Consider the following 15,000-nt stretch of genomic DNA (forward strand, 5'->3'; position numbering starts at 1 on the left):
ACCGGTGTGACGTGGAAGTGACGGGACACGTTCGTAAACCCATCGCGAACCGAGTACGACGCCCTACCAAGTGCGCCCGCAACCCTGTACAGGGTCACATCTTCACAAGGCTGGCAAGCGGCATTCCGCTGCGCGCGTGCGTCGTCCGAGCAGTTGCGTGATAAACGACCGTGTCGAAAGCCCAAACACCGCCGAGGCCAGTCGCCGCCGCCGCAAGGGCAGCCACGCAGCCTGGCGAGAGGCATCGTCTCGTGTAGCGTCGCCCCCGCCCCAACTGGAGTGGCCCAGTTTTTTGAACGGGACGGGAACTGCGAAGCACTTAGACCGACGGCGGACTACGACGAGAACGCCTTAAGCTTCGCCAACGTTTCGCCAACTCGTGCGGGAGACTTTTTCCGTTTCGCGGCAAGTCGTCGCGCCGTGCTCTCCGCATCAACCGCGTACGCAGCGAACCGCAAACGTCGGGCGCAGCCTCCTCACCTCCCTGCGCTTTGCGCGCGAACGTTCCCTGTTCGCGCGGCAAAGCCTGGAGGAGGCACGGCCCCGCAGCGTGTTCGAGCGCCCGGTCTACGGGACACCCTGCTTACTTCGAGGGCAACAAGCGCAACGCAAGGCTGCGATCTCGCGCACTTTGCGCACGGCTGGAGAAGCTTTGCTGGCCGGCTTTCGCTCCTCGTGTTTACCGTGCGTTAAAGTTGCGCGTCCGTGGCTCTCGCAGCTCTTGCGCGCCCGGTCGCAGAGAGGAGTACGCAACCTCGACCGCACTTTCCCTGCAGGCTTCCTTCCGACTCGAAGTCCTGCGGCGGTCTCAACGAGGTGCCACATCCTCAATGCAGTCGGTCGCCCCCGTTTCGGTTGGGCTCTGGCACGACGGTCGCCACCGTCTCGCCCTTGAGTGGCCGCTGTTGGCGCTCGCTGTGAGGTGTTCAGCGTGCTGTCCGTGTTGCCGACGCGGTCAAAACGAGTCGACGGCTCACGTTCCCTTGTGCGCCGAAGGCTCTCTTGATATGTGATCCGACCCTCAGACAGACGAAGCCAAGGGAAGACCCAAGGCCGCAATGTGCGTTCAAAGAATCAGTGCTCAGTGTGTCCTGCAATTCACACCAAGTCTCGCAGCTGGCTGCGTTCTTCATCGACCCGAGAACCGAGTGATCCACCGCTTAGAGTCGTGAAAAAGTGTTTGTTCAATTCCGTACAGTCAAAACCAAACGTTTCTGGCACTCGGCCAAACAGTGGCCAAGAAGGGCGCTTTTCAGCGCACGCTTGGACTCCAAAACTCTGCCGCGCCTTTTTCGGCTGCCGCAAATCGAGCAAACGGTGTGTTTCGGACGGCGTTTCGCTTCCGCTACTTGCGAGTGCTTTCGTGGTCCACCCCTCTATAAATACTCGGGAGGCGTCGAAGCCGGTTCTCCAAGCCGGACCCGTAGGTATCGTTGTGTGCTCGCTCTCATTGGCCCGCCTAACCAGAAAATGCCTGCGGTACACCCATTTGGATAAGAGTGCACGCAGATGCGGGCCTCGACGGCTACACATTTCCTCGGGCGGCCGCCTCCCGGCCTCCGTGGAGCGCGGGATGCACGGTCCCATCAACAAGCCTCTCCCGTTTTTACCGTGGCGTCGCGGTTCACCACGGCGGGCGGGTCGGTCTCCTCCGCATAAAAAGGGGGACCCCCGCTTTTTGTTCCACGAAATCGCACAAGCTTTTTTCGCATCCACGGTTTGCCACCGCACACCAAAATGCCGATCCGGCTGCTTACTTTAGCCAACAGGTGGAGCCAGGCGCGCCGTACTTGCGCGGCACTTCCCACGTCCACCGAAGTCGGTGCCAAGGACCACTTTCGGCGCCGGAGCCGCGTACGAGCCTACTCGAGGCGGAAGAACGAAGCCAGCAAGGGCCTGGCCGCAAGTGCGTTCAATTGTCGGGACGTCCAAGTCCCTCGTTCTTCCGTGCTTCCTCTTTCGGCAAGTCGTTGCGGCACCTTCCCAAAGCGCGCAGACCCGCTAATCGCGACGAGCGCGACGTGGCCGTGCCGCCTTTCCCTCGGCAGCAAGCAAAACGCCTGGCAACGTCGACGCTCCCCTAACCGCGATCTCGCACCGTGTTTCGTGTGGCGAATTCAAAAGCCGGCCGGCGCTGCTGCAACCATTACGGTCGGTACGCATACGCCGCGGAGGGCGGGACGGTCATCGGAGCGTGCGGTTCCTCCATCGAGTACTGCGCACCTCGGCCGTCGCATCGCCGTGCCATGACCGGCCGCGCGTCAACGCGAACCGGTGCCAGCGAGATCCCTCGCCTGCAAGAACCGACCGGCAGCCTCCGTCACCCGAGGACGCGGAGGCGCTTGCCGCGGACGGCGGGACGGTATGCACTGGTGCACAGCGGACCCGTCACATCGCCAGTTCCTTGACCGACCGCCGACGCTTGTGCCGTTCCTCTCGTACTTGGCAGTCGCCGCGCGATTGTCGGGTCTCGTTCTTGCACGCTCGAACGGTCGGGAGGGCACTCGGCTGGCGTTTCGGGAACGCGCAGCCTCGCCTTCTACCGACGTAACCACGACTCGCCGTTCGCGCTCCGCCGCTCCTGTTTACAGTACTAGGCGGTCCCGCAGCGGTCGGGTCGCGCATTTCGAGCGCTTCGAGCCACGGTGCAGTGGCGGGTCGAAAGCCGACCTATGAGTGCGTTGCGCCGTTTGTACCCGCGTCCGCCACCTGGCCGACCGTCCAAGGTCGCGGTGTTGGCGTCCGCTGGGCGCAACAATTTGTCACGGGGTGCCGCTCCACATTCAGGCAGCCCCGTGGGGAAAAGCCGACCCCGCGTCCAAACGGGGTCAGCGGCAGAAAGTGTCGGGCGCAGACGCAGCCGAGGCGCTCACCCTTCACAATCCGTTAATGATCCTTCCGCAGGTTCACCTACGGAAACCTTGTTACGACTTTTACTTCCTCTAAATGATCAAGTTTGGTCATCTTTCCAACAGACCGGCGCAACCGAAAGGCCGCGCCGGACATCGGTCCGAAGACCTCACTAAATCATTCAATCGGTAGTAGCGACGGGCGGTGTGTACAAAGGGCAGGGACGTAATCAACGCGAGCTTATGACTCGCGCTTACTGGGAATTCCTCGTTCAAGGGGAACAATTGCAAGCCCCTATCCCAATCACGAAAGAAGTTCCACGGGTTACCCAGTCTTTTCAGACAGGGATAAAGACACGCTGCTTCCTTCAGTGTAGCGCGCGTGCGGCCCCGGACATCTAAGGGCATCACAGACCTGTTATTGCTCTGTTTCGTGCGGCTAGGAGCCGCTTGTCCCTCTAAGAAGGTTGTAAGGTGCTGGGAACCCCGCACCTATTTAATAGGCTAGAGTCTCGTTCGTTATCGGAATTAACCAGACAAATCGCTCCACCAACTAAGAACGGCCATGCACCACCATCCACCGAATCAAGAAAGAGCTCTCAATCTGTCAATCCTCCCAGTGTCCGGGCCGGGTAAGTTTTCCCGTGTTGAGTCAAATTAAGCCGCAGGCTCCACTCCTGGTGGTGCCCTTCCGTCAATTCCTTTAAGTTTCAGCTTTGCAACCATACTTCCCCCGGAACCCAAATACTTTGGTTTCCCGGAAGCTGCCCGCCGAGTCATTTGAGTAACTCAGGCGGATCGCTGGTTGGCATCGTTTATGGTCAGAACTAGGGCGGTATCTGATCGCCTTCGAACCTCTGACTTTCGTTCTTGATCAATGAAAACATTCTTGGCAAATGCTTTCGCAGTAGTTCGTCTTGCGACGGTCCAAGAATTTCACCTCTAGCGCCGCAATACGAATGCCCCCGTCCGTCCCTCTTAATCATTACCTCGTATTCCAAAAACCAACAGAACAGAAACGAGGTCTTGTTCTATTATTCCATGCAAGTTTATTCAGGCGACTCGCCTGCGTTGAGCACTCTAATTTTTTCAAAGTAAAAGCACCGGCCATCTCGAGGCACACAATGAAGTGCACCAAGAAAGAACCGGCATGATGTTCAGTCCGAGCCGTCGCATCGGGTAGATGCACTACTCGTCTGGAACTGAGATCCAACTACGAGCTTTTTAACCGCAGCAGCTTTAGTATACGCTATTGGAGCTGGAATTACCGCGGCTGCTGGCACCAGACTTGCCCTCCAATTGATCCTCGTTAAAGGATTTAGAGTGTACTCATTTCAATTACGGGGCCTCAAAAGAGTCCCGTATTGTTATTTTTCGTCACTACCTCCCCGTGCCGGGAGTGGGTAATTTGCGCGCCTGCTGCCTTCCTTGGATGTGGTAGCCGTTTCTCAGGCTCCCTCTCCGGAATCGAACCCTGATTCTCCGTTACCCGTAACAACCATGGTAAGCAAGTAACCTACCATCGAAAGTTGATAAGGCAGACACTTGAAAGAAACGTCGCCGGCTCGTGGCCATGCGATCAGCACAAAGTTATCCAGAGTCACCACACAATACGGGCCGAAACCCGATCGATCTTGGTCTAATAAAAGCACCCGTTACCCAAAGGGCTCCAGGCTCACTGCATGTATTAGCTCTAGAATTGCCACAGTTATCCAAGTAGGAAGAAACGATCTAAGGAACCATAACTGATTTAATGAGCCATTCGCGGTTTCGCCTTATTTCGGCATGTACTTAGACATGCATGGCTTAATCTTTGAGACAAGCATATGATTACTGGCAGGATCAACCAGGTAATCGTTCGACTGCGCGTCCGTCCTCGCCTTCGGCGGGCCGGACGCAGTCTGTGTGCGGCGGAGGCCACCTTCAGGCGCCCCAACACGCTTATTTTGCACTCCGAGATGACGGCGTTCGAGCTCGCTACGGCACAACCTTCCCGAAAGACGAGTGGGAGCCGTGCGGCAAGAAGCACGTTCATGCTCGCTCTTTTTCGTTGCATCGACTCGGTCGCGCCGTGCGGGTTGCCCAAGCCCGCTGCACTGTCGGTGGACCGGCCGGAACTAGCAACGGAGCCGAGACCGCAAAGCCGCCAGACGACGGGTCACGCCCGCGTCTTCGGCGCTTTCGCATCTGAATCGCCCGAGGACGACACGGAACACACCTCGATATCGTGGTAAAACGGCACCGTCCGACAACCAGCCCCTAACGCATCAAGCGGATGAGGCTGCAGACGACTGCCGTGGATTCCCCTGGAGCAGACCCGAGGACACGCTTGACGAGGCCGAAGCCCGCCGCATATCAGACACCCGGTCGCTTTCGCGTACGCCGCTCACGAGAACCCCCACATAATAGCAGCGATAAGTACCCAGACCTCCTTGGGCACTAATACGAGCGTACTCGAGAAAATTTCACCGCGGGTGTGCCCCGAAACGTGTGGCACGTTGAGCGTGCCACAAGTCTACGTCGCTCTCAAACCCGCCGAGGTCGTAGAATTTGCGACCCTACTCACGAAATTGCCACCGAGGATACGGCCGCAAACGTACCGCACCTTGGGTAGGCCACGAGTTTGTGCAACACTACGCTGACGGCACAGCACCGAGGTCGTGCGCGCACGCACGGGAAAATTCCGCCGCGGTTTCTGCCGAAAACGTGAGGCACCACGACTCTCCGCAAGTTCGCGTCGACTGCGAAAGACCGAAGTCGTGAACGACGTGTCCGCTACTCGCCGCCGACACGCTGGACACCAAACGTACAACGAATCGACGGCGTCGTAGAGGCCCACGACGCGGTTTTCCTTAACGACGTCTCGGCGTGGCACCGACAGGTTAGAACGGCCGACCAACGTTCCCTGTCCGCCGTTCGGCTCAGTCGAAGGGCTCGGCGACTTCGGCAACGCTGCGAAGCCGCACGGTGACGCACGCCATGTCCCCATTTTTTTTTTCTTTCTGCGTCTGCCGGGGTGCCCCTATAATAGCAGCGATAAGCACCCAGACCGCCGTGGGTCGCTCGCCCCGGCTGACGTGGTTTTTCGTACTCCTGCGGCGGTCGCCGTCAAGCACGTCCAAATACGCTACTTTCGTGGGCGCATTCACGCTCTTTCGCTTCGCCGGAGTGCCAGCACTCACTCTGCCAAAAACGGCGAACATCCGAGCGGCGGTTCCCACTTTTGCGTCGGCGTCGCAAACCCCGCCCCGGCAGACGAGGTTTGCCGTACTCGTGCGACGGTGGCCGGCGGGCACGTCGAAAGACGCCGATATCGTGCGCGAATTGGCGCACCTTGGCTTCACAGGAGTGCCGCCACTGACTCCTCCAAAAACGGCGAAGATCCGAGCGGCGCTTCCCACTTTCGCATCGGCGTCCCGAACTCCGCCCCGGCTGACGCGGTTTACCGTACTCGTGCGACGGTCGCCGGCGAGCACGTGGAAAGACGCCGATATCGTGCCCGAATCGGCTCCGTTCGGCTTCGCCGGAGTGCCAGCACTGGCTCGGCGAAAGACGACGAACATCCGAGCGACGGTTCTCACTATTGCGTACGCGTCGCAAACCCCGCCCCGGCAGACGCACTTTGCCGTACTCGTGCGACGGTCGCCGGCGAGCACGTAGAAAGACGCCGATATCGTGCCGGAATCGGCCCCGTTTGGCTTCGCCGGAGTGCCAGCACTCACTCGGCCACAAACGGCGAACATCCGAGCGGCGGTTCCCACTTAGCCGTCGGCGTCCCGAACTCCGCCCCGGCAGACGCGGTTGCCGAGCTCGTGCGACTAGCGACCGCGAAGCCGTCTCGCGACGCCGCTTTCGTGCGCGGCTCCCACTGCGACCTGGGTCACCCGAGGTCGACGAGCAAAAAAGAATGTCGAAAAAAAAATTTTTTTTTTTTTGCGTCTGCCGGGGTGCCCCTATAATAGCAGCGATAAGCACCCAGACCGCCATGGGTCGCTCGCCCCGGCTGACGTGGTTTTTCGTTTTCCTGCGGTGGTCGTCGTCAAGCACGTCCAAACACGCCACTTTCGTGGGCGCATTCGCGCTCTTTCGCTTCGCCGGAGTGCCAGCACTCACTCTGCCAAAAACGGCGAACATCCTAGTGGCGGTTCCCACTTTTGCGTCGGCGTCGCCAACCCCGCCCCGGCATACGCGGTTTGCCGTACTCGTGCGGCGGTGGCCGGCGGGCACGTCGAAAGACACCGATATCGTGCGCGAGTCGATGCTTCTTGGTCTCGCAGGAGGGCCGCCACTCACTCCTGCAAAAACGGCGAAGATCCGAGCGGCGCTTCCCACTTTTTCGTCGGCGTCGCAAACCTCGCCCCGGCAGACGCGCTTTGCCGTACTCGTGCGACGGTCGCCGGCGAGCACGTCGAAATACGCCGATATCGTGCCCGAATCGGCCCCGTTTCGCTTCGCCGGAGTGCCAGCACTCGCTCGGCCAAAGACGACGAACATCCGAGCGACGGTTCCCACTATTGCGTACGCGTCGCAAACCCCGCCCCGGCAGACGCGGTTTGCCGTACTCGTGCGGCGGTGGCCGGCGGGCACGTCGAAAGACGCCGATATCGTGCACGAATTGGCGCTCCTTGGCTTCACCGGAGTGCCAGCACTCACTCGGCCAAAAACGGCGAACATCCGAGCAGCGGTACCCACTTAGCCGTCGGCATCCCGAACTCCGCGCCGGCTGACGCGGTTGCCGAGCTCGTGCGACTAGCGACCGCGAACGCGTCTCGCGACGCCGCTTTCGTGCGCGGCTCCCATTGCGACCTGGGTTACCCGAGCTCGACCAGCAAAAAAGAAGGTCGAAAAAAAATTTTTTTTTTTCTGCGTCTGCCGGGGTGCCCCTATAATAGCAGCGATAAGCACCCAGACCGCCGTGGGTCGCTCGCCCCGGCTGACGTGGTTTTTCGTACTCCTGCAGCGGTCGCCGTCAAGCACGTCCAAATACGCCACTTTCGTGGGCGCATTCGCGCTCTTTCGCGTCGCCGGAGTGCCAGCACTCACTCTGCCAAAAACGGCCAACATCCGAGCGGCGGTTCCCACTTTTGCGTCGGCGTCGTAAACCCCGCCCCGGCAGACGCGGTTTGCCCTACTCGTGCGACGGTCGCCGGCGAGCGCGTCGAAAGACGCCGATATCGTGCGCTAATTGGCGCTCCTTGGCTTCTCCGGAGTGCCGCCACTCACTCCTCCAAAAACGGCGAAGATCCGAGCGGCGTTCTCCACTTTCGCATCGGCGTCCCGAACTCCGCCCGGGCTGACGCGGTTTACCGTACTCGTGCGACGGTCGCCGGCGGGCACGTCGAAAGACGCCGATATCGTGCCGTAATCGGCCCCGTTTGGCTTCGCCCGAGTGCCAGCACTCACTCGGCCAAAAACGGCGAACATCCGAGCAGCGTTTCCCACTTTCGCATCGGCGTCCCGAAGCCCGCCCCGGCAGACGCGGTTTGCCCTACTCGAGCGACGGTCGCCGGCGATCACGTCGAAAGGCGCCGAATTCGTGCACGAATCGATGCTTCTTGGTCTCGCAGGAGGGCCGCCACTCACTCCTGCAAAAACGGCGAAGATCCGAGTTGCGCTTCCCACTTTTTCGTCGGCGTCCCGAACTACGCCCCGGCTGACGCGGTTTACCGTACTCGTGCGACGGTCGCCGGCGGTCACTTCAAAATACGCCGATTTCGTGGGCGCATTCACGCTGTTTCGCTTCCCCGGAGTGCCAACACTCACTCTGCCGAAAGCGGCGATCATCCGAGCGGCGGTTCCCACTTTTGCGTCGGCTTCGCAAACGGCGCCCCGGCAGACGCGCTCGTGCGACGTACTCGTGCGACGGTCGCCGGCGAGCACGTCGAAAGACGCCGATATCGTGCTCGAATCGACCCCGTTTCGCTTCGCCGGAGTGCTGCCAGTCACGGCGCAGAAAACGGCGAACAAGTGTTTTTTTTTTTTTCCTAGAATTTGTGTTATAGAAGGCACATTTGATATCGGACGATAATTTTCAACTTTATCACGCGCACCGATTTTCGTGTAGAGGTTTGCAAATTTATGGGAATTTCTCCACTTGGAATAATGCGATTTAGTAGTACTACGAGAACTTCATGGATGTACTCAAGGGTACGGGGCAAGTCAGTTACGTCAACACCTGCAGATTATTTACACTTCAAACTGAAAATTGTTGGTTGTGAGTCCTCGTGTGATATTAAAGGCCGATTCGCTAACACATAGAACAAAGAAAGAAAGGAAGAAAAAACGCCCGCGCTCGCTCAAGAAACCTGGGTTCGCAACAAGTGGCAACAACAAGCAACCGAGCGAGTGCGCCAAAACCCGTGGCGGCCGAACAAACGCGAAGTCCCAACCGCGTCAGCCGGGGCGGCACGGGACAGGAAAAATCACTTCAGCCGGGGCGGCGGGGCACCGAATAAACCTCGTCACCTCGTCGCAGGATAAAAGAGGAAACAAAAAGTCTAAACAGCGTCTGCTGGAGCGAATGCGTAATAAAACAACAACAACAACAAAAAAAAAAACACCCGCGCTCAAGAAGTCTGCAATCACCACAAAAGGCGACTGTGACCGAGCAGCGTCAGCCGGGGCCGTGCGGAAACGGAAAAACCGCGACTACCGGGGCGTCGAGGCACCGAAAAATCCACTTCAGCCGCGGCGAAAAAAAAAACAAAAAGAAAGACGGAGGGGGGGGGGGGGAACCACGTCTGCCGGGGCGAAGGAAAAAAAAAAACGCGTCTGCCGGGGCGAGCCCGGGTGCGGCACCACCGGGAAAACTGTGGCAAACAGACATGGCGATCGAGTGAGTGGGCCGCCAGCCAGGCTCAGCCAAAAAGTGCAAAGTCCGAACTGCGTCAGCCGGGGCGGCAAAAACCGCGTCAGCCGGGGCGGCGCAAAAAACCGCGTCTGCCGGGGCGGCACGAAACCGCGTCAGCCGGGGCGGCGCGAAAACTGCGTCAGCCGGGGCGAAAGAAAAAAAAAAAACGCGTCTGCCGGGGCAAGCCCGGGTGCGGCACCACCGGGAAAACTGTGGCAAACAGACATGGCGATCGAGTGAGTGGGCCGCCAGCCAGGCACAGCCGAAAAGTGCAAAGTCCGAACCGTGTCAGCCGGGGCGGCAAAAACCGCGTCAGCCGGGGCGGCGCGAAAACCGCGTCTGCCGGGGCGGCGCGAAAACTGCGTCAGCCGGGGCGAGCCCGGGTGCGGCACCACCGGGAAAACTGTGGCTAACAGACATGGCGATCGAGTGAGTGGGCCACCAGCCAGGCTCAGCCGAAAAGTGCTAAGTCCGAACTGCGTCAGCCGGGGCGGCAAAAACCGCGTCAGCCGGGGCGGCAAAAACCGCGTCAGCCGGGGCGGCGCAAAAACCGCGTCTGCCGGGGCGGCACGAAACCGCGTCAGCCGGGGCGGCGCGAAAACTGCGTCAGCCGGGGCGAGCCCGGGTGCGGCACCACCGGGAAAACTGTGGCAAACAGACATGGCGATCGAGTGAGTGGGCCGCCAGCCAGGCTCAGCCAAAAAGTGCCAAGTCCGAACTGCGTCAGCCGGGGCGGCAAAAAACCGCGTCAGCCGGGGCGGCGCAAAAAACCGCGTCTGCCGGGGCGGCGCGAAAACCGCGTCTGCCGGGGCGGCGCGAAAACTGCGTCAGCCGGGGCGAAAGAAAAAAAAAACGCGTCTGCCGGGGCGAGCCCGGGTGCGGCACCACCGGGAAAACTGTGGCAAACAGACATGGCGATCGAGTGAGTGGGCCGCCAGCCAGGCACAGCCGAAAAGTGCCAAGTCCGAACTGCGTCTGCCGGGGCGGCACGAAACCGCGTCAGCCGGGGCGGCGCGAAAACTGCGTCAGCCGGGGCGAAAGAAAAAAAAAACGCGTCTGCCGGGGCGAGCCCGGGTGCGGCACCACCGGGAAAACTGTGGCAAACAGACATGGCGATCGAGTGAGTGGGCCGCCAGCCAGGCTCAGCCAAAAAGTGCAAAGTCCGAACTGCGTCAGCCGGGGCGGCAAAAACCGCGTCAGCCGGGGCGGCGCAAAAAACCGCGTCTGCCGGGGCGGCACGAAACCGCGTCAGCCGGGGCGGCGCGAAAACTGCGTCAGCCGGGGCGAAAGAAAAAAAAAAAACGCGTCTGCCGGGGCAAGCCCGGGTGCGGCACCACCGGGAAAACTGTGGCAAACAGACATGGCGATCGAGTGAGTGGGCCGCCAGCCAGGCACAGCCGAAAAGTGCAAAGTCCGAACCGTGTCAGCCGGGGCGACGCAAAAACCGCGTCAGCCGGGGCGGCGCGAAAACCGCGTCAGCCGGGGCGGCACGAAACCGCGTCAGCCGGGGCGGCGCGAAAACTGCGTCAGCCGGGGCGGCGCGAAAACCTCGTCAGCCGGGGCGAGCGAAAAGGGGGGGGGGGAACCACGTCTGCCGGGGCGAAAGAAAAAAAAAACGCGTCTGCCGGGGCGAGCCCGGGTGCGGCACCACCGGGAAGACTGTGGCAAACAGACATGGCGATCGAGTGAGTGGGCCGCCAGCCAGGCTCAGCCCAAAAAGTGCTAAGTCCGAACTGCGTCAGCCGGGGCGGCAAAAACCGCGTCAGCCGGGGCGGCGCGAAAACCGCGTCTGCCGGGGCGGCGCGAAAACTGCGTCAGCCGGGGCGAGCCCGGGTGCGGCACCACCGGGAAAACTGTGGCTAACAGACATGGCGATCGAGTGAGTGGGCCACCAGCCAGGCTCAGCCAAAAAGTGCTAAGTCCGAACTGCGTCAGCCGGGGCGGCAAAAACCGCGTCAGCCGGGGCGGCAAAAACCGCGTCAGCCGGGGCGGCGCAAAAACCGCGTCTGCCGGGGCGGCACGAAACCGCGTCAGCCGGGGCGGCGCGAAAACTGCGTCAGCCGGGGCGAGCCCGGGTGCGGCACCACCGGGAAAACTGTGGCAAACAGACATGGCGATCGAGTGAGTGGGCCGCCAGCCAGGCTCAGCCAAAAAGTGCCAAGTCCGAACTGCGTCAGCCGGGGCGGCAAAAAACCGCGTCAGCCGGGGCGGCGCAAAAAACCGCGTCTGCCGGGGCGGCGCGAAACCGCGTCAGCCGGGGCGGCGCGAAAACTGCGTCAGCCGGGGCGGCGCGAAAACCTCGTCAGCCGGGGCGAGCGAAAAGGGGGGGGGGGAACCACGTCTGCCGGGGCGAAAGAAAAAAAAACGCGTCTGCCGGGGCGAGCCCGGGTGCGGCACCACCGGGAAGACTGTGGCAAACAGACATGGCGATCGAGTGAGTGGGCCGCCAGCCAGGCTCAGCCCAAAAAGTGCTAAGTCCGAACTGCGTCAGCCGGGGCGGCAAAAACCGCGTCAGCCGGGGCGGCGCGAAAACCGCGTCTGCCGGGGCGGCGCGAAAACTGCGCCAGCCGGGGCGAGCCCGGGTGCGGCACCACCGGGAAAACTGTGGCTAACAGACATGGCGATCGAGTGAGTGGGCCACCAGCCAGGCTCAGCCAAAAAGTGCCAAGTCCGAACTGCGTCAGCCGGGGCGGCAAAAACCGCGTCAGCCGGGGCGGCAAAAACCGCGTCAGCCGGGGCGGCGCAAAAACCGCGTCTGCCGGGGCGGCACGAAACCGCGTCAGCCGGGGCGGCGCGAAAACTGCGTCAGCCGGGGCGAGCCCGGGTGCGGCACCACCGGGAAAACTGTGGCAAACAGACATGGCGATCGAGTGAGTGGGCCGCCAGCCAGGCTCAGCCAAAAAGTGCCAAGTCCGAACTGCGTCAGCCGGGGCGGCAAAAAACCGCGTCAGCCGGGGCGGCGCAAAAAACCGCGTCTGCCGGGGCGGCGCGAAAACCGCGTCTGCCGGGGCGGCGCGAAAACTGCGTCAGCCGGGGCGAAAGAAAAAAAAAAACGCGTCTGCCGGGGCGAGCCCGGGTGCGGCACCACCGGGAAAACTGTGGCAAACAGACATGGCGATCGAGTGAGTGGGCCGCCAGCCAGGCACAGCCGAAAAGTGCCAAGTCCGAACTGCGTCTGCCGGGGCGGCACGAAACCGCGTCAGCCGGGGCGGCGCGAAAACTGCGTCAGCCGGGGCGAAAGAAAAAAAAAACGCGTCTGCCGGGGCGAGCCCGGGTGCGGCACCACCGGGAAAACTGTGGCAAACAGACATGGCGATCGAGTGAGTGGGCCGCCAGCCAGGCTCAGCCAAAAAGTGCAAAGTCCGAACTGCGTCAGCCGGGGCGGCAAAAACCGCGTCAGCCGGGGCGGCGCAAAAAACCGCGTCTGCCGGGGCGGCACGAAACCGCGTCAGCCGGGGCGGCGCGAAAACTGCGTCAGCCGGGGCGAAAGAAAAAAAAAACGCGTCTGCCGGGGCAAGCCCGGGTGCGGCACCACCGGGAAAACTGTGGCAAACAGACATGGCGATCGAGTGAGTGGGCCGCCAGCCAGGCACAGCCGAAAAGTGCAAAGTCCGAACCGTGTTAGCCGGGGCGACGCAAAAACCGCGTCAGCCGGGGCGGCGCGAAAACCGCGTCAGCCGGGGCGGCACGAAACCGCGTCAGCCGGGGCGGCGCGAAAACTGCGTCAGCCGGGGCGGCGCGAAAACCTCGTCAGCCGGGGCGAGCGAAAAGGGGGGGGGGGAACCACGTCTGCCGGGGCGAAAGAAAAAAAAAACGCGTCTGCCGGGGCGAGCCCGGGTGCGGCACCACCGGGAAGACTGTGGCAAACAGACATGGCGATCGAGTGAGTGGGCCGCCAGCCAGGCTCAGCCCAAAAAGTGCTAAGTCCGAACTGCGTCAGCCGGGGCGGCAAAAACCGCGTCAGCCGGGGCGGCGCGAAAACCGCGTCTGCCGGGGCGGCGCGAAAACTGCGTCAGCCGGGGCGAGCCCGGGTGCGGCACCACCGGGAAAACTGTGGCTAACAGACATGGCGATCGAGTGAGTGGGCCACCAGCCAGGCTCAGCCAAAAAGTGCTAAGTCCGAACTGCGTCAGCCGGGGCGGCAAAAACCGCGTCAGCCGGGGCGGCAAAAACCGCGTCAGCCGGGGCGGCGCAAAAACCGCGTCTGCCGGGGCGGCACGAAACCGCGTCAGCCGGGGCGGCGCGAAAACTGCGTCAGCCGGGGCGAGCCCGGGTGCGGCACCACCGGGAAAACTGTGGCAAACAGACATGGCGATCGAGTGAGTGGGCCGCCAGCCAGGCTCAGCCAAAAAGTGCCAAGTCCGAACTGCGTCAGCCGGGGCGGCAAAAAACCGCGTCAGCCGGGGCGGCGCAAAAAACCGCGTCTGCCGGGGCGGCGCGAAAACCGCGTCTGCCGGGGCGGCGCGAAAACTGCGTCAGCCGGGGCGAAAGAAAAAAAAAAACGCGTCTGCCGGGGCGAGCCCGGGTGCGGCACCACCGGGAAAACTGTGGCAAACAGACATGGCGATCGAGTGAGTGGGCCGCCAGCCAGGCACAGCCGAAAAGTGCCAAGTCCGAACTGCGTCTGCCGGGGCGGCCCGAAACCGCGTCAGCCAGGGCGGCGCGAAAACTGCGTCAGCCGGGGCGAAAGAAAAAAAAAACGCGTCTGCCGGGGCGAGCCCGGGTGCGGCACCACCGGGAAAACTGTGGCAAACAGACATGGCGATCGAGTGAGTGGGCCGCCAGCCAGGCACAGCCGAAAAGTGCTAAGTCCGAACTGCGTCTGCCGGGGCGGCACGAAACCGCGTCAGCCGGGGCGGCGCGAAAACCGCGTCTGCCGGGGCGGCACGAAACCGCGTCAGCCGGGGCGGCGCGAAAACTGCGTCAGCCGGGGCGAGCCCGGGTGCAGCACCACCGGGAAAACTGTGGCAAACAGACATGGCGATCGAGTGAGTGGGCCGCCAGCCAGGCACAGCCGAAAAGTGCTAAGTCCGAACTGCGTCAGCCGGGGCGGCAAAAACCGCGTCAGCCGGGGCGGCGCAAAAACCGCGTCTGCCGGGGCGAATGCAAAAAAAAACAAAGAAAAAAGCCCGCGCTTAATCAAAAGAAAACAAAGAAAAAAGCTTGCGCTTAATCAAAAGAAAACAAACAAAAAAAGTTCGCGCTTAAGCCTGGCGGTGGAACCACCGGGGCAAACAGACCTGGCGATCGAGTGAGTGGGCCGCCAGCCGGGGTGAGCCAAAAAGTGCAAAGTCCGAACCG

The 15,000-nt window shown here is 61.9% G+C and overlaps 2 non-coding genes across 2 annotated transcripts; both read right to left on the reverse strand.

Annotated features, from left to right (window-relative positions):
• Positions 1-1,015: 1,015 nt before the first annotated feature.
• Positions 1,016-1,168, reverse strand: LOC142790327 (5.8S ribosomal RNA). The gene has a single exon (XR_012889438.1). It is a non-coding gene; the product is annotated as a 5.8S ribosomal RNA (ribosomal RNA).
• A 1,719-nt stretch (positions 1,169-2,887) lies between these two features.
• LOC142790428 (small subunit ribosomal RNA) lies at positions 2,888-4,702 on the reverse strand. The gene has a single exon (XR_012889518.1). It is a non-coding gene; the product is annotated as a small subunit ribosomal RNA (ribosomal RNA).
• Positions 4,703-15,000: the final 10,298 nt, after the last annotated feature.

This window comes from Rhipicephalus microplus, unplaced genomic scaffold, assembly GCF_043290135.1.
Source record: "Rhipicephalus microplus isolate Deutch F79 unplaced genomic scaffold, USDA_Rmic scaffold_99, whole genome shotgun sequence".
Taxonomy (NCBI): Eukaryota; Metazoa; Arthropoda; class Arachnida; order Ixodida; family Ixodidae; genus Rhipicephalus; species Rhipicephalus microplus.